The sequence below is a fragment of the Vespula vulgaris genome, chromosome 2 (assembly GCF_905475345.1).
Source record: "Vespula vulgaris chromosome 2, iyVesVulg1.1, whole genome shotgun sequence".
In the NCBI taxonomy this organism is placed as follows: Eukaryota; Metazoa; Arthropoda; class Insecta; order Hymenoptera; family Vespidae; genus Vespula; species Vespula vulgaris.
In genome coordinates this window covers 18,916,063-18,940,480 of record NC_066587.1, presented here as the reverse complement: position 1 = coordinate 18,940,480, position 24,418 = coordinate 18,916,063, and the positions used below count along the sequence as shown (strand labels likewise).

The following is a 24,418-nucleotide window of genomic DNA, read 5'->3' as shown; positions in this document are numbered from 1 at the left end:
TACATGTATGTACTAAAGTACTGTATCAGTATGCGCAATGTGTACTGTACTTTCTAAACGTTTTAAATATCAATGGATCCTATCGTTGAATCGGACGGAAAGAATACAGAGGAATGAAAAGGATAAGACGATTTCAAAGACAAGGAGCGTGTACCGCGAAAAGATCGAAGAATGGTAAATGAAGCGAGAATATCTTCGTTTTGGAACGTTTAACGTTTCAATGGTACTCCAACTCGAAGTGCTCTTGCGAAGTAACGAACGAACGAAATGGAAAGAGGGAGAGGGCAAAGACGTGTAGCCGTAGAGAAAGAGGAAAGGGTGTAGCTGTCATTAATCGCGGCGGTCTATTACACGAGTACTCTCGGAGTAACGAACCATCGTTGTTGTCGACGAGTCTCGAATTTTTCCTCGCGTTTGCTTTTCGAGCTCCTACTCCGACTACGCGTTTCGTCGTTCGTTCTCGATTCGCGGCCTTACGAGAAAAATATTTCGCGGTATGATTAACTTTGCCCGTTCCACTTTTTTCCTTTTTCTTACTCGACTCTCCCACGAGGCGTTGTCACGTAGAACTCGAATCGAAGGGAGGAATATATAGTTGGTCGATAACCACCGTGAATATTAACCGGGGAATATCGTGCTCGCGCATGCAAAATTGCAACTAGAAATTTCTTTTTTTTTCCAAGTTGCTCCCTCGGGAAAAATCATCGCTCTCGCACTTTTTTTTTCGAAATCCCGCGATCGTTACTCGACGAGATATTCTTTGACGTTTTGACTCCGTTTCGGAAAAGAGAATAGAGAGCGAGCGAGCGAACGACGGCTCGTTGGACGTTGGATAGTTAAGAACGATTCGTCGTTAGAGGATAAAATTAAATGGTACGACGTACGATGCCGCGTCGACGATGAGATCATTTTTTAAATACGCGGTACACGGTTAAACGTGCAACGTTGTTTATCTTTCCCTCGTCCGAAAGTCCATTTACCGCGACATTGGCGTCTTTCTATTAGTTCGAATAACGGATTTAGCGGCGCAATTTGAAAAGTCGAAGGGAAGAAACGTCACGACCTACTTTTCAAACGGCAAACGTCTTTTCAATTTGCGGAAAGAGACGGTCGGAGATAAGCGGAGCGTGTTTCGAGAGAAACGCGTCAAATAAGAGGGCGCGAGGCCCTGCACACTTCTCCTTCTAGGGCGAGGCCTTGGATCTTCGCTTAAACGTCGTGACGGGAAAAATTTGACTTGGCAAGCCTTACCTTTCGCCCGGTGGTGGTTCTCTTCGCGAAGTCGCGTTCGAGACGTCTTTCCTCTTACGAAGGCTCTCTAGTAGTCTCTCGCAAGGAGGCACGTCATATTTACGCGACGTATTTGCCTCCGTTGATTACTGTTTGACATGCTCGGCCACCTTCCTCCGCATTCCTTTCCATTTCTCTTTCCTTATTTTATCTCTTTTCCCTTCTCTGGATTAGGAAATTCGTAGGGAAATTGAAGTGGAAAAGAAAGAGAGGCTCGCTGAAACGTCGAACTTTGACTTTGCACGGATAACACGATTATGGTTCGCTTCGCGATTACTGGATCGCGAGTTGCATGGTAGTCGCTTTATCGGAGGAGGGATTATCGCAGTGCGGAGAGCTTGGAATCTGACTTTCCGCGCTTCGTGTAATTAGAATTTACAGCTTAACGAGATTATATGCGGTTAGAGACAGTTATTTGCCAGTTGGAAACGACCGACGGAGGACGGGCCGTCTACGGTCTAATTGATTCGGGTTTCGTGAACTTTCGAACTCGCTACAAATCCTATAGCGTGTCATTATACGTCGATTCGATTACGTTACACGAGGAATTGGTGATATAGTTGGAAAAGAACGTAATTTCCTGTCTTTAAATCGAGTAACAAAATATTTGCAGATCTTTCACTTCGAATCTTGCCTACCGTTCTTCGTTGTCGCTAACGATGCTGCTCGGCATTTCTTCTCTATCCGTCGCTCTCTCTCTCTCTCTCTCTCTCTTCCGTTTTGTCTTTAGAAAGGAGGAAAAGGATGGAGTAAGAAAACGGAAAGGAATAAAGAAGATAGATGTTAAGTAAGAAAACTTGGGAAGGGAGAACGGAAAGTGGAGGGAAGGGCACCTCGGAGGCACGAGCCAGTGCAGCAGACAGATTCGAATACGATATGCAAGCTTCTTGAAAAGATTCTGAAAGAGGAAGGTAAGAGGAAGGAGACTGAAAGGCATTCTGTGGGCGCGCTCGTTGCGAGAGTAAAGGAACCCGTGGAAAAAGAAGAAAGAAGGAAGCAGTGTAGCCTTCCGTGAGTTCTGCCTTTGTCTCTCTCTCTCTCTCTCTCTCTCTCTCTCTCTCTATTCTGCACAAAAGAACGCACGCATTTGTTAATTTTTCCCGTCTCGCTTATTTTCGTTATCCGTGATAGCTTCGTACCGCTGTTATTTCTGCAGAGATATCAAACGAATGGTAGATTACTAACCTTAGGAGCAAATGTAACGAGTCTTGCGATTCGTTGTGCTCGAACGAGAAACATTGAGATACTTTCGATATTTCGTCTTTCCAAACATTTAACTTTAATCATAATCTAGAGACGATACGACCGTCGTTTTTATAGTACGTGTTATTAATTCGCATGGTTTCGTTTGGGTCGAATCGAATGGAAGGTTGTTGCAGTTGGCGTGGAAGGTGGGGTGAGATGGAAGCGACGGAGAAGAAAAATTTTCATTCTACCTCGAGCAACAAGGACGACGACGACGACTAGCGGGGGCTTCAAAGGCGCGCCACGCGATGTATTCTCGATTCGAGCTCGTAAATATTTACGCGGAACGTGCGCGCCCGATTACATTTGCATTTCGGATTCACGGCGATTTCTAAACGGCCGCTTTGCGATACCACGGCGCAGTGCTAGTAGCTACCCTACCTCGACGCCGTCCCACTATTCCCTTTGCGATTATGCGTCGCTCGTTCCATTTAAATAGGCACAAGTAGGTTAGTCCGTTCACGCACGCCTCCGCACACACACACACATACGCGCGCGCGTGCTATGCGTGCTATCCGTCAATCTCCTCCGTTAAGAAAAACGCGAAACAACGCTTGCCATTTCACCTTCCAAGAATTGATTTTCGATCGAATTTTAGATTATTATTTAAACGACCTTGCTGCAAGTACGAAGTTTCCTTTTTATCGTTATTTTCACGGTGCGGAGCGATGCTTTTCCGAAAATAAGTTCGAGCTTTAACGCAGAGACGAGCTTTGCTATACGCTCGTCGGTGGTCGACGGTGGTCTGTATCTCGGTGGTCGGTGGTCAGAGTTGAAGGTTCCACACTGAGTAGAGAGTAACTCGCAAGAGTAGCCGTTAGTTCTCGAGTAGCCAACGAGTAAGTAGTCACCCGAGTACTACCGTGAAAATCTGTACAGCTAGGTTCACCTTCTTGCGGTAACCAACCACGATTTTGTACCTGTCTCTGTTCAATATTTCTCTCTCTCTCTCTCTCGTCTTTAACTACGGTATGCTCTTTGAAAGAGTGCCATAATCACAGTGGCCTCACGAAACCGCGTCAAAACATTTACCTTTCGTTAGATACTCGCACACCTTCGTCTCTTAATACGATTTTCTCCGAACAGTCGGTGATATCGTCCTACAAGGTTCGTTTTCGATCTTTCAAACTCGGCGAAGACGTCATTTTCCTAGCGGATTGCCTATGCAATAATACCCGTGCAGTTACGGTAGAAGGTATATGTCATCGAATATGACGCTTTGGAAAGGACGGTAGCAAACGACGGCCCGTCTACGCTCGCTCGCGTACGCGCTCGAGCGTAAAAGTAAAGCCGCGCGAAGGCCGTTCTCATGAATGAGTGTTCAATGGGCGCCGGTCATTACTTTTCCCGTCGCGAGAACGAGTCGGACTCGGCGCGCGCCAACCTACGTTCGGCGTGCGACGAGCAAAGGTGCATTCGTACGTACGTTAACTTTTACGTAGGAACGTTCTCTCCTCGAGACGATGAGGGAACAGAGAGAGAGAGAGGAGGGGAGGGAGCGAGGGAGGGAGAGAGGGATAGGGAGAAACAGCACGCCTTTGGACGACCGTAAGGAGAAGCAGCGTGACTCACCGCAGAAAGACGCTATTATATCGCATGGCCGTCTTGAGTCCGTGCCTCGTGCCTATCTACACAGTGTCATCTTATAAATGATACTTCAAAAATGGTATAATAAGGGAAATTAATTCTGAAAGGGAAAATATATATATATAAAACTCGTGGCACGAAGGGTGGCCTTATTTGGTCTTAATTGGACGATAATGATGTTACGAAGGACGATAACAAGATGTCTTGTAAGATAAATAGTAATAGCCATTATCTACTCGAAAGCTTATCGCTCGAATATTATTACGGTCGAGATTCGATCGGATCTCGTCATACGTCGCGACGCTTGTTTCTTTTCGTCGAAAGTTATCCTAGGCGTATCGTTTCTTTTAACGAATAACTCAATCGTCGTGTAGTATTTTTTATAAGCATCGAAAGTCGACTGAAAACACTATGCCCACCTTGTATAAGTTTACGCGTCAACGTTACTCCACCTACGTGCTTTGCGAACTGGGTGTCGATCCGGACCGTTGTAGTTTTATAGAAAAATCTACGATGACGTTATCTTGAAATAGGATACGCCATTCGATTTAAACTCCTCCGTTGATTGTAGAGAGAGAAAGGTATACGATATACCTACGCGATGTTAATTATTGCGAAGTGATTGCGCGGATAATTGGAAATCGAGATGGATTCGAAATAATATCTAAACGTATTCGACAAACAATAGCAGAATGCGTAGTTCGATCGATCGAGGTGAAGCATCGATTATGAAAATTTTCTCCGTTAACAGCTACGTTAAGTTCGTCGATAAATATTTTCTCTAATCCCGTACGTACAACGTCGAATCTTGAAATAAAAAAAGAAACGAAGAGTGCGACGAAAATGATCGTGCACAGCCTCGCCTCGTAGGACATACATATGTACGTACGAGCAAGCATAAGTATGCCAGTGACGATGTCATCCGTTTCCGGAGAATCAAGTCTTTTTTTTCTTTACGTGGAAATAGCGTGGGTACGACGAGTCGCGTACGGTACTTCGAGAAGTAGAAGAAGAAGAAGAAGAAGAAGAAGAAGAAGAAGAAGAAGTGGAAGAGAAGGGAGAGGAAGAAAGGAAGGATTCGACGCCACACCTCGTCGCACCCCGATTCTCTCTTCCCTCTCGCCCTTCCACGAGTTATGGCTTTACGGTTGGTTGCGTCCAAGATTTATGAAGCAAACGATCATGCCAGTAGATCGGAAGAAAGAAGAGGTAAGGAAAGCGGAGGAAGAGGATAAGAAGAGAAGACGGAGGACGGTAAAAAGCGTAGCGACGAGACAGCGAAAGTGACGAACCTTTCGGCCCTTGGACCTGTCTACGTACTTTCCAAGAGCGACGGTTACGTCTCTCTTTCTCTCTCGTTCAAAGTCGATTCGCCCGATTCTCGTCGTTCCGTCGATGATTATTTTTCGCTCTGAAAATAGAAGGTATTGAACGGCGAACGTGCGCTACTCGTATTTCCGAGTTCTATCGAACTAACGACTACATCAGCGAGCCATTATACGGTACTTTGATTATTTTTCACCAAATCACATTTCGCCCGCAACACATTCGTTTACTTCGAAACTACCTTGTGTATAGAGCCGAACTTTACGCGCTAAATTCGAAATAATTCTTTTACGGTAGTAAAGTCACATTAGCGACCCCGACCAAAAGGAATGGCTGTGGGTTTGTTAATTATAGTAAAAGCAAGGTAGACTCGGACGCTATACTTTTCTTTATCGTAGCGGACGTAATGGGCCACGAGGAAAAGAAGTAAGACCGTTATTTATCGCGTCCGGTGTAATACTCGCGTATCATAATTGAAGTATCGAACGAGAATAATTAACGCGAGGCCATATGTCGCCATACGTCGAGCAGATCGATGAACGAACGCGTACGACTGCGCGTCGAACGCGAGATTCGACGACGTTCCCACGTATACGTTATTTAACGTATTTCCATGCATCGTGATAATGTCGCGACCGATTTCTTATTCCAATGCGAAAAGAGAAAACGAGTTTAACCCGAAACCATGCGACTAACCGTCCGGCCCTTAATCTCCATTATCCAAAGATCGATAAGCAAATCCGCCATGCATCTGCGTTTACGTATAGGTACCCTCTACCTACTCGTTGCCAACCTGTGTATTCTCCTGCTTACGATCGTAAATAACGATTAGCATAGGCAAGATTAAACAGGTCCATCGGTTCGAAAGCGCGTTACAAAAACGAGATAATCGGTCGATACGTCATCCCTCGCTAATATCGCCATTCCTAATGAACCATCGACGATAATAGAGGAGGACGGATACGAGGCAAACGAGATATCGTTATTTCAACGGAACGTTGCCTTCGACAATAACTTCCTTCGCCGTTGTCGAATGAAAGATCGTCGATTCGATTAATAATTCTCGCCGGCGAATTAATCATTATTCTTTTCCTCGGATACCGAGCATTTTTTGCGAGAACATTATACCTCATCGATAATCGTAAATATTGAATAACCGTTAAATTTTCAAGAGGATTACAAGAGAACTCGATATCTCGCGGGTTCCTAGATCGATAAACAAATAGGGCCACGGAGGAGCCCTACGCGCGATATACGTCTACATAGGGGTCGTAAATAACGATTAGCTTGGCAGCAGACGGTCGAAGACCGCTGAAATTGGTCTTTCCAACGGCATGAAAAACGAAACACGATGTATCTTCGTTTGCACGCTAGATCGGGTAGGAGTCTGCGGAAGGTCCACGCTTCTTCCTCTTTCTCTTGCTTCCTTCGACTCGGTATCGGAGTAGCTCGCCTTAGCCGGAGGTCAATGTCGACTTTGCTGATACCGGGGAGTCGAATTGCTTCGAGGAAACGACAAATTAAGTCTAAAGATGCGCATGCTCCTCTCTCTCTCTCTCTCTCTCTCTCGAGGTCCGCGAACGACGACCACGACGCGTTACCGTCCCTTAAATCGTTATCGTCTTCGATCGAGAGGACACGAATTACCGATCGTTGCGTGACAAAATTTAATACGACACTCGGAAGAAGAACTTTGCAAATTCGTCGACGTTAAACGAATTATAATTACTAACGAGGAAGGATAGAAGTAATTAATTCATTCATTCAATATTTCTCGTCGCCAGAGGGGATGATGTTGTCCCAACACCTTTCAGCTATTACCACGTGCCGTAATTCTAAATTATCCCGCTCGTTTTACGCCTTAATAATAGGATGCGGAGGTGGATGCGAGCTGTAACGGGACCGAGAGAAAGGCGAGACGGTGGGAGAGAGTGAATGAAATAGAGAGAGGGAGAGAAGGAGAGAGGGGGTGGGTGGAGGAGAGAAAGGGGACAATAAGAGATTCCTTTAGCTCGCGCAACGTGCTTTAATTAAACAGGATACGTTAGACGATGTAACTGTTGCGAGCCACCGCACTTACGTACGCTTATTAAGATAAAACAAGCAATTACCGGGGCAAGAAGGTCAATACACCTTCTTCTTCTTCTTCTTCTCCTTCTTCTTCTTCTTCTTCTTCTTTTTCTTCTTATTCTTCTTCTTCCCGCCTTACTTACTTATATCCTCCTTCCAGCAACCGTATACGGGTTTCTTACGACCGTACGCACGTACACGCTTGCGTTCAGAAATATTTTCTTCGCGTTCCACGAGTGGAAAGGAAAGCTCATTAACGATCGAGTATTCAAAGGATTTTTTCCTAAAAGTCAAAAATATAGTATCCGATTTAGCAACTGGAAGCGTTGCGCGTCGTTGCGAAGGAACGCGCGATATTGGTTATCAATTGTGTCAAGGAATAATCTAGGAAGTTTCCGAACGTATGCAGAGCTATGTAAGCTATACGTTATGCTATCCGAGTCATTCAATCGCATTTACTCGACGACCGCTTTATCCTTAACGAGAACCGGAAGAGCGTAGGTGTCGCGCGTGTTTCTCGCGTGGAACGAGACGCGAGCGCGTCCTGATTCGCCGATAATTCCACAGGAAAGAGAGAGAGAGAGAGAGGGAGAGCGAGAGAAATATTTCTTTATCTCCGAGAGAAATATTTCTTCGTCCCTCGAAGAGAAACTTTCGATTTCGCGATATTTCGAACGATCGTATCGTAACGATCGGATTCAGGATTTGTCTGTCCCCATAAAATCCCCATGGAGCACCTAATTTTATTGCTCGTCTATCGCGAGAGATACGTCTACTATGAAATAGAAACACGTTGAAGATCCGACGCAATCGCAAACTAGGTACATCTAAGGTTAATCGTAGAACGACGGAGGGGATAGCGAGGGTTAGATGGTAGTTTAATGCGAGTCTGACGCGAATCGGAGAATTCCGAAATTCCGCGCATCGAATTTCGAGACTCCGTTTCGGCACTGTACGCGGGGTATTATCGACGCACACGCGTGCGTTCCGCATTCGACGAAAACGTGCCTTCCATACCATCGAGATATTTCGAATTATCCTGCCCTAAAATAAGATGGACAAGGAAAGGACCGACGTGATGTTCGAGCTTCGCCCTTTTCGTCTTTCTACGTTCTCGTCTGTCCGCGAACGTGGAAGGAGGTTACGTGGAAGATAACGTGGAAGGTAACGTAGAAGGAAATTGGCTGCAGTCACGTGGCCGACGTTTCCGCCCTTGGAAATTCTAGAAATCTCTCGTCGAGACGACGTCTGCCTTGGGGAAACGCCCGACAACCGTCGCTCCCTAATTTGCATCGCACGTCCATGTAGTACATACGTCGTTTTACGATATTTTCTACCAGCACGTGGATATACGTAGATACGTTGCAGGTATAGGCGGGGCTGGACCACGTAATCCGTTAGGACTTTATCAAACGGACAAAAAATTTCGCTATAGCGTAAGTTCTTGACAGTAGAGGGAAGGAGACGGAGGAGAAGAGTCGTGATCCACGACTTCCATTCGCGCACGCGCTACGTCGAAGAAGCAAGAGCATTTCGAAGAGGAAGGGAAGAGAAAGATGAATAAAGAGTTTGTAAGCAAGAAAGAGAGAAGGAGACGGAGACGTCTCGAAGCCGGTCAAAAATAGCGAGAAAGAACAAAGCGCTGCCGCGATCGTCCGTCTTCCTTCGCATCTCTTCTCGGTTTGTGCTTTCTCTACTTTTTTCGTTTCCAAACTACCGTTCGGATATTTTCTTTTCGTACGTACGTCCTCTGGTTCGGTGCTTTTCTCGGAGTTTCGTCGATTCGCGCGTACACGCGACAACGGAAAATTAATTCGAGAATGGAATCGATCGTAGCGCTAATTCTTTGCGTACGCGTTTCGCTCGCTCGTGTTTCTATACGACCGATCGCGAAAGATGAAAAACGATAACATTATGGAAAGGAAATAAAGTATCTCGATTCCATCTCGATCCACTCGATAACGAGATAGAAGCGACGAACAAAAGGAAGAAGCACGCGCGGCGATATCGGGTAAAAGGTAAAGCCTATTGCCCGTTTGTATTCTTTCCGAACGATCCCAAACAGTTCCTCGATTTTCGGTCGGATACCGCAAGCCCTCGGGCCATGCGCAAGGTAAACGAGATAGTCGACCGTTCGACGAGCCAACGGCGAACCTAATGCGACCGGAAGTATCGACGATTTCAAAGAATTACTCTGCCAAAGAAAATTGGAAAGGCACGGAGTTGTATCGAAAGAAAATACGTGACAAATATTTTTCACCTCTTTTTCGGATCGCCGTCGGAATTAATTTACTACGAATTCGTACGTTCTTTTCGACATTTGGGAGAGTGCATCGTTTCGATCGAACCTTTCTCTCATCGATATCCACTTGCTAATTCGTCCGAAGCAACGAACAATTCTTCGATTTGAAAAGAGAGAGAGAGAGAGAGAGAGAGAGAGACGGGGAGGGGGAGGGGACGAATAAAAGAGAAAGAAAAAAGAGTCGAGTTTCGACAATTTTAAATGGCTCCCGTTTATTCTCCCTCCTCCGATGCGCGCGCGGAAATAAAATCAAAGTGGTCGGGATAGGGGTTGGGAGAGGGGGGAGAGAATCAGCGCGAGTTTTATTTGCCCGCTGCGACGTGAATTCATCGGTTTTCCGGTTACACGCCGATCCGAATGCATTTATGTAATCGATGAAATAATATTTAACGGGTAAACCGACATGGCAACCGATTATTCGTTCGGCTCGTTGAAAATAGACTCTCCCTTTTTCGAAAATAAAAGAATCGAATGGAATAGTTAGATGAGGGAAGGAGGATGGTAAAGCAGTTCGATGCTTCCATCCGTGAGCTTTCTTTATTTATCGTTTTTGCATTCGATAAACCAAAGGACTCGATCGATTTCGCCTCCTTTTATTTTTCAATCGACCCTCCTCCATCTCTTTCGAGCACTCGCACAAGCACCATCTTCGCGTTAAAGCGAGATTTAAATCGTCCGGATTCATCGAAGCCATCTCGCGTTAATAGCTTCGCTGTAATTCACTCGTATTCGCGAGGCAATCGTTTAGAGATTCGGAGAGGCATCCACGATGGCCATTTCCATCGATATCTTCCTCTCCCCCCCCCCTCTCTTTCAACAATACGACCGATCGTTCGATTAAAAATAATATCAAGCTTCCAGAAGAGTGGCATAAGGGATACGTTGCCGTTATTTTTACGATACACGATACGGCGTAACGATAACTGGTATCCTCGATTAACCCTTTACGTACGTATGCGTGTGAATTTAGACGACATCGAGGGGGTAAGTGATAATGCCGATAGTCGGCTGCGGCTTAAATATATCGTTAGCGTGCAACTACCTTTGGCAATATTGCCGGATAAAGTAATTGAAGCCCATCGAAATCACGTGGGATAATGGAATAAGCGTTGGAATGCATCGTTTCACAGATACCCGCCGTTTCGATCGCAGTTCGATTGAATATTGCCAATGGATAAGAGCTGCGTCGTAAGTTCATTAACCTTGCCTATGAAACCGTAGATGAAGTCGGAAAAGCTACAAAGAAAGAAAAAAAGAGAAAAAGAAACGGTAACAGATCGATATACAAATCTCCGTTGAGTATTCTTGACGCAACGTGTAGAAAAAGTCGGAGGAGAAAAAAGGTGTTTGCAGAATCCGCTGGGAACGTCTTTCTTTCCATGTTAGATCTATCTTGTAAAATACGTAGGACAGGACGCTATAAATAAACATTGGCCGCACGACGCGTGTGTGTCGTTGGTGAAGCTCCGCCAAATGAAAATACTAACTACTACGAAGAATTTACGTTTTCCCCTTGACCTCCTAGCGTTGTTTGGAAGCGGAGCGAGATAGAAAGGAGACCGAACCGTGCTCAATGACGTTTCGTGTAACATCGACCTTCCGTTCTTCTAATCTGCGTGAGCCACGGCCAAAGACGCAAACTACCTAAAAATAGTTTCCTCGCTCTTGGTCACGCGAAACGCGATTAAACGCGAGACGAGAAAATTCACGAGACGCGTCTCGTCCTATTTTGCGACGACCTCGATCGAGTCTGGAAGATATAATTTATCTACTCTACGGTCAGAAGCGGCAGGTTTACAAAACTAACAACGATTAATAACCTATAATAATTTCTTGATTTCTATTCGTGCTAGAACTCTAATTATTTGTACCAATAGAAATATTCTGCATATTTTCCATACGTTTCTCAAGGATACACACACACATATATATATATATATATATATATATATATATATATATATCATAGTATACGTTTAGGTATGATCAAGCACAAACAATTTTGAAAAGGCATTAAAATATGCTGCCCATTACCACGCCATTATTCGCGCTACACAATTGAATTGGATCGCAAGCAATACCGATTCACCGTGCGAAGGTTACTGCATACCGCGCTCCCGGGCTAAGATCAAACATTCGAATTAATTGCGTTTAATAAGTCTTTCGATTTAATTTATAAAAGGTTCATCGACCACAATTTTGACATATGAATTTTTTCACGAAGGTCCAACTTGCCTTTCCGCCGTTATTCCAAATTTAAATTCAAATATAATTTGTAGTTTCCCAACGTGTAATATACCTCGTAATAATGCTACTTTAATATGCCATTATTAACAAACTTTCAATTATTCTCACGACATTTCTCTATTGTCAAATTAAAAGTTGAAAATCATTAACTCGACATTAAAAAGTTAAGAAACGCAATTGGAGCAGGAGGAAGATACGTTGAAATGGACTCGTCTTTCTTAAATCGATTATTGCGCTACACTTGTCTATACTGTCGACCACGCTGTCTATTATAAATATCAAAATTGTATGTTTTACTTTATTAAAAATTCTCAGGCGACTCTATTCTAGAAGCGGCTAATCTAATTTATTAACGCGACTGTATCTTGTCCCTTGTAGCCTAGGATCTACTTAGCGCGAATATCTTCTTGTTCGTTTTCTATCAGTATCTAATCAGATGGCACGTATGTCTAAGGTGTTAAACTTTACATAGATTTTTTACGGTTTGTTAATTTCTTAATTTCATGGGAAAGAAATGAAAAATAACATAATTACGTACAGTTAATTATCAATATCATCGGTTGAAATGCTATAAATAAGCATGCAAAATTATGAAAAAGCAAACTTATCGCTCACGAGTAAACTCACGAAAGAATTTACTCGTGGTCGTGCTGATCAATAATCGATATAAAAAATTACAACCAGTAACCCGTGTCGATTAGGTCTTTTCATCCTCGACACGATGGGCACTAGAGGGACTTTAATCTTTTCACTCACTACTTTGGAAGTTCTCCGATGGCTCCAAAACACTCGTCCGCCGTGTAAGTGGATATCGAGATGGGTTGATCCGTAGTAGGTTGAAAATAAGCTAGATCAACGTCGAGTCCGGCTGAAGGTGTTGTAGATTGATACGAAGCAATTGCAATGATCCGAAAAGAAAGCAAAACCCCTATCCGTGTTATAATGAAACATTGCAAACTTATATATAACATTTTAAAATCTACTTGCCGATAATCCTCGGAAAGATATCTTCAATAATCTTCTTCGATGCACTGACTCTAATTTGATGAAATAAAACACTGACTCTAGTAGGCGTTAATTACGTTCTTTTACTACGAGACGGACATTAAATCTATGATCGCATTGCGCGCAATCATTTATTCTTTAATTCAAAAATCGCGGAACGCGGAAGAATCTAAATTCTCGAGCAAGCACCGAATTTATATCGTTGCCTCGCGCGCCGTTGCAATGAACTGAAAAAGACAAAAACAAAATAACTATTATCTACGTTATGATTTAAAGTTATAACATAATTAATTGCAAATATTATTTACTAGAGATTTTGTAGATCCTCGCACGATTAATCAGCTTCAAGATGATTCAATTACTGACTTATCTTCTAATTACTAGATCACAACAGTAAAATTACACTGAATCACTATCGCTGCTTTACTTAAAAGAAAAAAATAAAATAAAGACATAATCGTTATTAATGATATTGCAATTAAAATTGATAAAATTATAAAATTAAAATCTTGAAATTTACTTACTCGAGACTTCGTAGATCCTTGCTTGAGTAATCAGCTTCGAAATGACGTAAGATGATCGAGCTCGAGCATCATGTAGGATGATTGATTAACTATCGTTTCAACTGTTTGGCCGATAATAAAAATTTATCATATAACAAGAAATATAAAATTCTACAAAATACATTTTTCGAAATCATTTTCGATGGCAGAGCAACGAGATAACACAAAGTTTCGTTTTTTTACAAATTTGTAAATATTTTAATTCTTCGATATACTATTATTATAAAAAAAAAAAACATATATTTTTGAAACGTGTACCAAAGTACAAAGTCACTAGCACGGTAATATTTACGTTGTATCGTTGAATACATTGCAAACAATATCACTTTTTCAGATCGTATATAACTTACATATGGAAACTCAATTGTTTACGAACAAGTAACAACAAATAAATAAAACTGAATTGAATACTCTACGAAGAGTACACGAATTTATCTCTCTTCCTTTCTGTATATCGCATTATTGAATAATAAAAGAATTAAAATGTTTGATTAATTATAATGGAATCATTATTAAAGTAAATTAAAATATTATACTTATCTTTGTCACCGAAGTCCATTTTAACACGAATATTTGACCATTCTATAGCAACGAAGGTGGATTTATAAATTCTGTTTCGTTGATATTCCCGCACAGATGAATTTCCCAAACCTATAAAATAAAATAGTCAGAAGTACATTTTTATATCATTTAATACTTATTACTCTAATCCGAGCGCTGTTTTAAATTTTATAAATGTTAAAATATAATACGATATAGAGAATAGAACTGCATGAAAGATAATTTCTGTGCTGCGTACTGGTAATAAGCTGTACCAATTTATGGCACAAAGTGAAATCCGAAAAATACAAAATTCTTTTGATAGTATTAAATAAAATTATATATAACATTTGAACAGAAAAAAGTATTTTTAGTTCGATCGATCGCAGTTAGTGAATTATTGATTATTTTTGCTAGCACATTTAAGACGTAGAAAAAACATATACATATATCGCGAAGATAAGAGCGAAGAGTTTGAAAAAAAGTTATTACGCAATACCATTCAGAGGGACGTCGAGACGTCGCTTATTTTCGCAAATATCTCTTAAACGCAACGTATCACCGATTTGCGAATAACGAGTCGAATAATAAGAAAATGTTGCGTTCGGGAATCGATTGTCATATTGCAAGAGACTACACGAAACATACAAAAAAATGCTAATTTACCTGTCATTACGAGGAGACGTAATTCCGTTACAATTCGAAAGTGTTCGCAAAACAAGTATGGCTCTTATTCGGAACACTGTAGGGGATCGGTGATGCCAGTGATGTCGATAGTGCTTTCAAGGGTACCACTTTACCAATGGCCATCCTGAAAATTCGTTATTTTACGATAGGTTCTACGAAAATATTGAAAGTTAATAAATATGACGTATAAACGTAAAAACCCTCGAAACGAATACTTCGTCGGACCAAACTGCGAAAATAAATCGTTATAATTTGATATCTATAGAAATGAGACCCGAAAACGCGAAAAAAATTCTAAAGACACGTACGTACATGAGAATATTTCTTATTCGCGACATTACCGACACTCGCGCGTAACGCGCCATAAAAATCACATATTCGACAATCGATTGAGACACCGAAAGAAAGCGTACCGTTGGAAAAATATGGCAATTGCCTTTAACCAAATCAACGTAGAAAAATTCCGTATTATTTCGATACAGTTTAACGAACGAAGTCGAGCCACACTGCTATTGGTTAATCGGTAATACCGAATCTCTGCATAGTGCGCCACTTCGCGTATACGGCCGTCTACGAAATTACGTAAATTTTCGATCCATTGTTCAAAAATATGAAAAGTTTTGAAACGCGATACGCGAGCGTGAAAAGCATCAAAACGAGAGAGATATATAAACTCAGCCTATGAAAATTAATAACAATCGTGCGATATTTGTAAAAATAAAGGATGAAAAATACGAAGAGAAAATACGACGTAAAACGATTTTCATCGCGAATATCTTTTATTCGCGTCGTCGCTATCACTTACGAAAAGCACGTTATAAAAATATAATCGATTAATATATTGAAAATGATATACGAAAAAATATCGCAATTACGTACCCGTCGTAATCGCGACGGAGAGATCGTTTCCATGGCGTCTGCCGAACGAAGGCGTCGTAATAAAGACGAATTCTCGAACGCCGACGAACGTAGTCGACCGTTGACGATTCCTACCGAACGTGTATATCGCGCTACCTTGCGTATGTCCATTCTACGACTACGTAATGTCGCGGTCTATTGTTCGAAATATGGTGTACGAGGAGGTAAACCATCGAAACGAGTACTCCCTTGGCCTTAAGCAGAAAACTAAGTGAGTAAATAAAGCAGTAATAACAATAGAAATAAGGAAACAAGAAAATAATGAAAAACGCGACGTATATGTGTGTACGTGCGTATATATCGCGAAAGGATCAAAAGAGGTTATGAAAAGTAGAAAAGAAATACGCGTATCAACGAGAATCTCTCTTCCTTTCCAAAAGTCGAAAAGTTTCGAAGGAACTCGTCGATGAACTTACAAACGAGAAAATCGTACTTGGTTTATCGACGAGAGCACGTAGAGCGATTGCGTTATATATTATAGAAAGAGATCTAAACTGCGAAACTCGGAGTAGTTCATTTCCTTTGTACGGAATAAAAGAATCGACCTTTGTACTATCTCTCTCTCTCTCTCTCTCTCTCGCTTTTTCTCTCACTTATCTTAAAAATCTTTCATCTCTGGACAAATCGATTTAAATCCGTCGAATGAAAACTTTCTTTCTCGACGGATTTAACCTTTCTCTTTCTCTCTCTAGCTCCCTCCGTCCGACTATCTTTCCGATTCGTTTCGCGATTCGTTAACGAATTAATTAGCCTTCGTTTTTCTACTTCAATTTGTCCTAGACTCGTTCCCCTTTCTATAACGTTATTGCGATACCACCCAAATTGGAACTTCGATAAAACGTCATTCGCGAGGATAGCTGCTCGAAGGACGTCCGTGCGTTGCTAACACGATTTGTGATCAATTGGAGGAGTAGGTATATTATCGACTTTATTTAGCTGCGAACAACAAACGTGTGTTCCGAACGTAGATCGTCGACGCTGCGACGACGTTTCTCTCTTTTCTTCGTCGCATAGGTACATCGTAGTATGTAAAATAATATTGCAAGTTTCTTGTTTCTCTTTGGCTCTCTCGCATTGATTAATTAAGCAAGTAGATGGTTAAGAACGATACGATCGAATTTTTTTCTCTTTCGCGCGAGTTCGAAGAGCAAAGATATTCGAGAAGACAGAGACAAGCTAACTCTATGATTATTTTATGATTCGGTCGATCTACTCTCGAGGTATTCGCAAGGAGGAAACTTGCACGGCAATGCTCGTATCGTTCTATCTATGATTGGGTTGTAAGCGTATGCATGGTTCGTGCCTGCATTTCTTGGTTTCCGAGTCTCGCGAAATAGTTCCTATCATATCCCAGTGAAATCGTCTTTTGGGATCGTTCGGATAATTCTGGATATTGTTCGCGTAGGACAAAGTAGTCGTTGAATAACGCCGCCTCTTCTTCAATGGCATTCTTTTCTCATGGATATTTTACAATGAGTACCTACGTATGTAGAAACCTACACACACGCACACACACATATATATATAAAATGTGTGTATGTACCTAGAGGGACACACGTACGTACCTATGTCGTTTGTTTCACCCACGTTACTTTTGCATGATTTTCTGAAATACTTGCGATCGCTTATTCACATCCTCCTTTTGTTAAGAAATTCTACGACGCAGACACGAGAAATATTACCTCGGTCTCGGTTTAACGTGCTTGCTGCATGCCGTCGTTCCTAGAGTTATTTCAATCTTCCATCTATTCCCGATAGAATATTCCAACAAAATGAAAATCTATTAAAAGAGTCGAAAGTATGGGTAATTTTTGATTTACATTATCCTTTTCTTATCTCGGTATTAAATCTATGAAACATCGTTACATGTCGCGAACGCGAAACATCGGGGATCTCTCTCTCCCTTTCCTCGTTTCAGTCGAGGGATCATTCGTTAACATCAAAAAACTCTGAAAACTTCGGTACGGATCGTTGTTCTACGCCGTACCGAAATTCCTTCCCCGATGGAGATCGAGCGAAATATTTAATCGTTGAATATTTTCTGAGTTGCAACGCGAGTCGCGAATAAAAAAGCGAAAGATCGGAAACGGCTCGAGAAGAAAAATGTACGCGCGAGATGGATCTTTGACTCTTTCGATAATCGTTCGATAGAATGGGAATGTCTGATGGAAAAAAAAGAAATAATGAAAAAAGAAAGAGAGAGAAAAAGTTTGATATAACGTTGTCATCTCGATGATGAAAATCGGTCGGTAGATCGAACGTTGAATTCGGTCGTCGATTCGGTCGAAGAGAGTCCTCATCGAAGTCGACGTTCGAAAGTCTCTTTTCAAAGTTGATTCTCGACGCGACACGCGATATCGTTGGGTGCCTTCGAGCCGTCGGCTTTTCGAGCGAACGCTCTCGGATTATTAGATCGACGAAAAATGCGCGAATCGGAAGGGTGCTTGCTTGAAAAACGAGCTTTCGGAACGCGTCCCGTATTGATCGTTACAAATAGCCGGCGGCGAGAGCTCCTTCGCCCGCGCCCAGGGATTATCCCCTTTATATCGAGCTATTAATATTACTTTCTGCAAATCTTCCTCCGGTCCCTCATCGACCATATCCGAATTCTACCGTACGTGCTAAAAATCCATCGCTATACCATTTATATCGAACGACTCGCAAAGATTTGTCATTTTCCAAAGCGAGTCTCTTCGCGCTCTTCTCCCGTACGATTCCTTCGAAAGAAAAATTCGATCAACGAGTCGGTTCGTAGATCGATAATTCGACGAGTCAACGACGATTAAAAGGAAAACCGTATCGCGAGGGATAATATATGACGCGTTCTGTTTCGGTGCGAGTGTCACGTGGTTACGCTTCGCGCACGCGTTCTCTTTATAATTCCATTAAAAGGAAACTTGGAAATTTCCCCGGGGACTCGTCACTCTCGGTAACTTTCCGTTTCGCGCTCTCTCGGATGAGAAACGGGAGAGGGCTGGTCGTCCAAGGGTAGACCTCATGGCCTCCGCAAGGCGTGCCGTGGCATTACGTCCGACCCCTACAGTCGCTACTACGTATCGAACGATACAGCTCGATACGCTCTTCCTAAGATCGGAGATGCAATACCGAGAACATTGCTTTCTCGATGGGACGTGTATAGAGTGTATCGTAATATTATACGGGAATGAGTTTGCGAAAATAATTCAAAGAATTTCCGTCGGTGTTTACTCGACGTAAAGAGATAGAAAGGATTCTCTACGCACGGGTCATTGTTGGAAATAGAACGCAAAGGGTAGGGAAATGTTCGTTTGGAAAATTTTAATGACTTGGTTAAGTCGATCGACCGACTTATCTCGCTCTCGAGTCTGTATAATTCGATGCGTCTCTTTGCTCGGGAGGAAAGGAAGTGGGAAGGGAATTGGTAAGGACGGAGACTTGTTCTTGGCTTAGGTTAAGTAAACTTGGAATCCGAACTGTCTGCTTGGAGAACCGGAAGGAGAAAGAGAGAGGTCGAACACGCTGGTGGTGCCAGAGTTCCGTGTCGCTACCACCGCAAAAGGATTTGCACTTTGTAGTCGGCGCACCAGTTACGGACGCGACACGTGCGAACGAAGGTCTTCGTAACACGTGCCTCGCGAATTTCTACTCGAACGTCGATTAAAGAAAATCGACCTCGACCGGTCCTCGAATGCTCTGCGAGATCCCTCGACGAGGTTGGATCGTTCGGGACGATCGCGTTTCCGTTCGCGTCGAGCGTACCTTCGAACAACGAAATCGACGAACGCCTGCAAATAGAACTTTACCTTTCGTTATTACGTAAAGCAAGTTGTCTAAAATTAGAGAGAAGGATGGGTTAGGGTTAGAGATCGAAGAGACAGGAAAAGGAGAATCGCGTGCGTCCTCGCTAACTATAGCGCAGCGAACGTGCGAGAGGAGATTGTCTCGAGGATAAGTCGAGACCATTAACGGGACGTCCGTTGCTCTTTCATTAGGTGCCTTCTCTTGACAGGTAGCCACGAAAGCTCCTCCCTGACCGCGACTACGGTTTACTGGCATCGCACGGCCAAAGTATCGGAGGAGAGAGGGTAGGTATATAAAGGGGAGAGAGAGAGAGAGAGAAGACTCGTCCGAGGGTGGAGCGAAGGAAGAGCTTTGTTCCGGGCAAGCCGCATTGCGGAGACATCGGCCGAGCGAGGCGGACGAAAAAGATAGAGATAGAGAAACAAAGTCGGCGCGAGCGAGAGAGAGAGAGAGGAAAGGGTGAGGTACGTCGAAGGTCTTCCCTCCTTTTTCTTTTTTCCGTACCTTCCGACCACCGCGACTCTACCGAGAATTTAATTGGAACGCGTTCGGCCCATCGACGGATCGTTTCGTGATCTTCGACGGTATCTTTTCCTCCCACGATCGATCGATCCACTCCTCTTTAATTTTGCCGATATTAATTAGAACTTCCTCTCCGAATACATTCTTCCGTGTACTTTCCGCTTTCTTCTCGAATCCGAGGAAAGATTCGCGAATATCTTTACCTCGATCGTACATGCTCGGCCGAGGAAAGAGGTTCGACGGCGATGCACGGTGATGGTAATAAAATCTTTGGGAAATCGATCGTTTAAAGAGTAAAGAGTCGGTTTTCTTCGGTACGATCGAATTTCTTATTATTCGAAATCGTCGTAAGAAAAATTCTCGAGTACGCGACGGTAGTACCCACCGTAAAGGGTAATCCGCACGAAGTGATTTGCAAGATGCGCGTCCCTCTCGAAGGTCTCTGTCTCTCGAGGAGAGACAGAAACGGAGATAAAGCTAAATAGAGAAGTTGTCGAGGGAAACGAGCTGGAGTGGGTAGAGAGAGGTAAAACGCGGCAGAGCGTGTGTGCGACACGACCAGGGACACAATGGTAACGGCACTCGGCTTGACAATGAACGTAAGTGGATGTGGGTGCTCCCATTGGAGACCGTCTTAACATACTACGAATCACCGAGTCTCTCCCTCTCTCTCTCTCTCGCACACACGCTTACACGCGCGCCTAGCATTCACGGAGGAACGGGTTAATGCGCTATTGTCCTTCGTGAACGCGCCTTCCTACGTGTGCGTGCGTAGCTGCGAGGATTACACGTACTGCGACACCTTATTCGCTATGTAAGGTGTTTACGTAATATATGTAGATATATGTATATATAGGAACGTAGGTATTGGTGTACACGCGCGTATAGCGCGTGTGTAAATATGTGTATATATCTAATACGTAAGTTGTATATAGAGGGAAGCGTATAAGCAGGATGACGGAGTATAACGCGAACCGTGACATGTGTTACCTGTATCCGCTGCGTACTCGGTCCTAGAGATGCCTCTGGAGCGGAGAGGAGGAGATACGCGTGCGACTTACCAACGGAAATTCACTCGGAAAGTGCTTGTCTCGTGGTATTAGACGAACGTACCCACGAGCCTCTATCTCTCTCTCTCTCTCTCTCGTCTCGATCGATCCGTTCCCGTGAAATTATTACCGACGACGAAATAACGTGATTTTTTTCGTTAAAAAAAAAAGAAGAACGGAATGATCGAAATAGAATATCGCTCATAGATAAAGGTTTCCCATTCGCCCCACGCGAATGATCGTAATACGAGTCGTGTAACGAGATTCTCCGAAGCATTTATTATTTGTTATCGTTCCCGAGTTACGGTTATCGTTTTCGAAACGGAGTCGTCTTCTTTCGGTTTCTCTTTTTGTTCTTCTTTCCAATTGACACACATACGCGCGTGTACGTCGCACGAGCATACGTTCGCGAGAAAAGTTCTCCGTTTTACAGTCGGATGAATTAAAATTCGAAATAGACGCGTCGAACGTGTACGTGCGGAGGTACTCGCGTACGCGAGGGATAAGAGAGACGATACTTACGAGTTCAGGTACCTACGTACCTATATCCGTTTGTGAGCCATGACAATCTGAAAGATTAACGATCGTATTTATCGGTGCAAAAAAGAGAAAAGGAAAAACACGAGAAAAAGAAAAATATCGAGCACGCTCGTTGGTAAAATTGAAAGGAGAATTTTTACCGTGATACAATGGAATATTGCCAGGCGGTAAAAGCGGCACGAAAATATCGAGAGATTTCTGCGTACTCGACGGGTGATTATATCGTAGAACATTAATAACTTTCGCGAGGCATTTCCACCCGTTCGAAAAAAACAACGCACTCCGTTACCTTCTCCTCTTCTTCATCCACCCGGGCGCAAACCATTTTTCCATTTTTCTCGTTTGGTAACGGCCGTCGAGCGAAGATATTATCTTACTTGGTAATAATTAAAACGCAAAACAATGTGGACATGTATGTACGGTAGATACGATGTATCAAATCCGACCGTATCGGATTGTCCCCCTTTCCTTCGGTATCATTCGCTTTTTTTCGTTTTGACGAATCTCGCGGGCTCCATTCGACGAAAATGAAAAAGTCAATCGATCAAACGCATCGCGATAAAGATCGTGACGTTCTTTTAAAATAATATCGTCGCTTCGTCGAGTTTTAAACTCGTGCAAAGTCTTACGAATAGCGAATATAGATCTATTATTTATAAACCATGTTCGTTCATTCGTCATATCCGCGCGGAAAGAAGGAGATTTTTTCAAATGAGCTCGTATGCGTACTCGACGTAACGTCCACGTACGCAACGGCACGGCGTTTTATTGATAAATCCATATGATAATGGGTGAGATATTTTGATGTCTAGTAATGTCATTAAACTTTCATAATTTACATCGATGTAGAGCATTCGCTGAAACCTTTGACGGTACGATTAACTTCCACTTTGATTGAATTTCGACGTACTTTAAAGTAAACGCGGAAAGCGAATATGATTAATTACATTCTTTTTGACGATTATTAATAATTACGATCGACAGCGTTCTATCTCATTAAGGTTATTAACGTTAATATTCGGTCGTCGTTGTTTACGCGTAGGTACGTTTACGCGTTCGAGTATACGAAAGAAACGTAGAAAACTGAGCAGCATAGGTATGCGTCGAATAAATATTTAGAAAAGATAGGAAGAGAGAAAGATTTCGCTGTCGAATATTTACTTCCTCGGTTACCACTCGGTTAAGAGGACGACGATGGAGTATCAACGAACGATGTCCTAATTATCGGTTTCCATCGTCGAACTCTATTAAGCTGACTTCGATTATAACTTTGGTAGAAGTTGGCGGAAAGTTTTACAGAAGGGGAGCGAGAGATTCGACGAGTGAGAGGGAAAGAGGAAAAGGGAGAGACCGATTATACCTGCGATCGGTCTTCGAGCAGCTTGCCGGAGTACATCGAACCATCTGCCATCGTGATTGCTCCTCTCTCGAGTAGTTATCTACGATTAATTCGAGCCCTTTTACTTCGAACAAAACTTGCAATAATTAGCACGTCTTTCGTAATTCGTCGTATTCTTTGACGATTCTCAAACCTCGTTTATAAATCATTACAGATTACCTAAATAAAAATCAATCGGCCTAGTTCCTAAACGACCGTCCTTCTCGTGCTCTCTTGCTCTCGGTATCGCAGTATCGTCTTGGACAAGGGCTTCTTCGAGCAGCAGCAGCAGCATCAACGAAGAGCCGAGAGAGTTTAGCAACGAGAACACCTAATTCAAGCTCTATATGAACGGGTGCCGGTGCACCGACGACCGCGCTTTCTCGTAATATGTGGCATTGCGGTAGTCTGCCCTATTAAATGCCCGACATTTATAATACCGAAAATCTACCTAGCACCACGGAAGCTGTCTACCTCGATCTTACTCCTCCTCTTCTCCTCTTTGTATCTCCATCTTCCTTTCTCTCTCTCTCTCTCTCTCTCCCTCTCTTTACTCTCCTTCCTTCCTACACTCCATTATGATTCGCATCTCCTCCTACGTGTTTCCTCTCTCTATCTCTTTCTCCTTCCTTTTCTTTCCACCGGTTGGTATACCGCAGATATATACACAGCAAGGGGTTGCGAGCTCGCCTCATTTAATTCCACGCCGTGGATATTCCGCAGCGTATTTGTTCTATGGCACGAAGAGGACAGGAAATGGGGAAGAGGAGAAGAGAGGGAGAGAGAGAGCGAGGGAGAAAGAGAAAGAGGAGAATAGAGGAAAGGGATTGGCGTCGGGGAAAAGAGTAAGTTGCCTTAATGAAGGAGATAATGGATAGTAATGCTGATGAGGTTTAACATTCCGTCGTGGCAGAGCACGATATCTCCCTCTCCGCTTCCTTGCCACGCTAAGCGCGAAACTTTGATCGATTTTAACGAGATAGGACCATTAATGAATTTCGTCGAGGCACTTTTGCCGAGCCGTTAAAATTACCGGGCAAACGTTTAACCTTCTCGACGATCGGTCGAATAAATCGATCGTCGATTCTCTCGTCGCATATCGCGCGTAGAGATCAGGATGCCCGTAATCGACACGATTGACAACATTTTTTCTTCGTCCATAAATCCCCGTTCTCGAAATGGTAATCGACTCGTATAAGCAAACGAATCTCCCTCCCTCCCACTTTTGTTCTCTCTATAGTTTCTCGACGAGAATGCTCTTCCCCGTTGCGCTACGTGCCGTGAGATCCAAATATCCTGACACCGCGCCGCTGTTGGATCATCGGAATTCATTGCTTAGACCTTTAAAACGCTTCTGGAAGGAAGGAAG

At 43.1% G+C, this 24,418-nt stretch overlaps 1 protein-coding gene and 1 long non-coding RNA gene across 6 annotated transcripts in view; one reads left to right on the top strand and one right to left on the bottom strand.

The window, feature by feature from the left end:
- LOC127061541 (protein rhomboid) overlaps positions 1 to 24,418 on the top strand; it is a 232,769-nt gene that overhangs the window by 75,916 nt on the left and 132,435 nt on the right. The gene's annotated exons all lie outside the window — the stretch shown is intronic.
- On the bottom strand, positions 13,062 to 15,842 carry LOC127061566 (uncharacterized). 5 transcript variants are annotated; one of them, XR_007780892.1, is made up of 5 exons: positions 15,742 to 15,842; positions 14,842 to 14,986; positions 13,597 to 14,286; positions 13,381 to 13,498; positions 13,062 to 13,299 (listed from the first exon to the last, which is right to left on the bottom strand). It is a non-coding gene; the product is annotated as an uncharacterized LOC127061566 (long non-coding RNA). The 5 variants fall into 5 exon arrangements; XR_007780893.1 differs by lacking the exon at positions 15,742 to 15,842 and adding an exon at positions 15,276 to 15,358; XR_007780891.1 differs by lacking the exon at positions 15,742 to 15,842 and adding an exon at positions 15,175 to 15,332.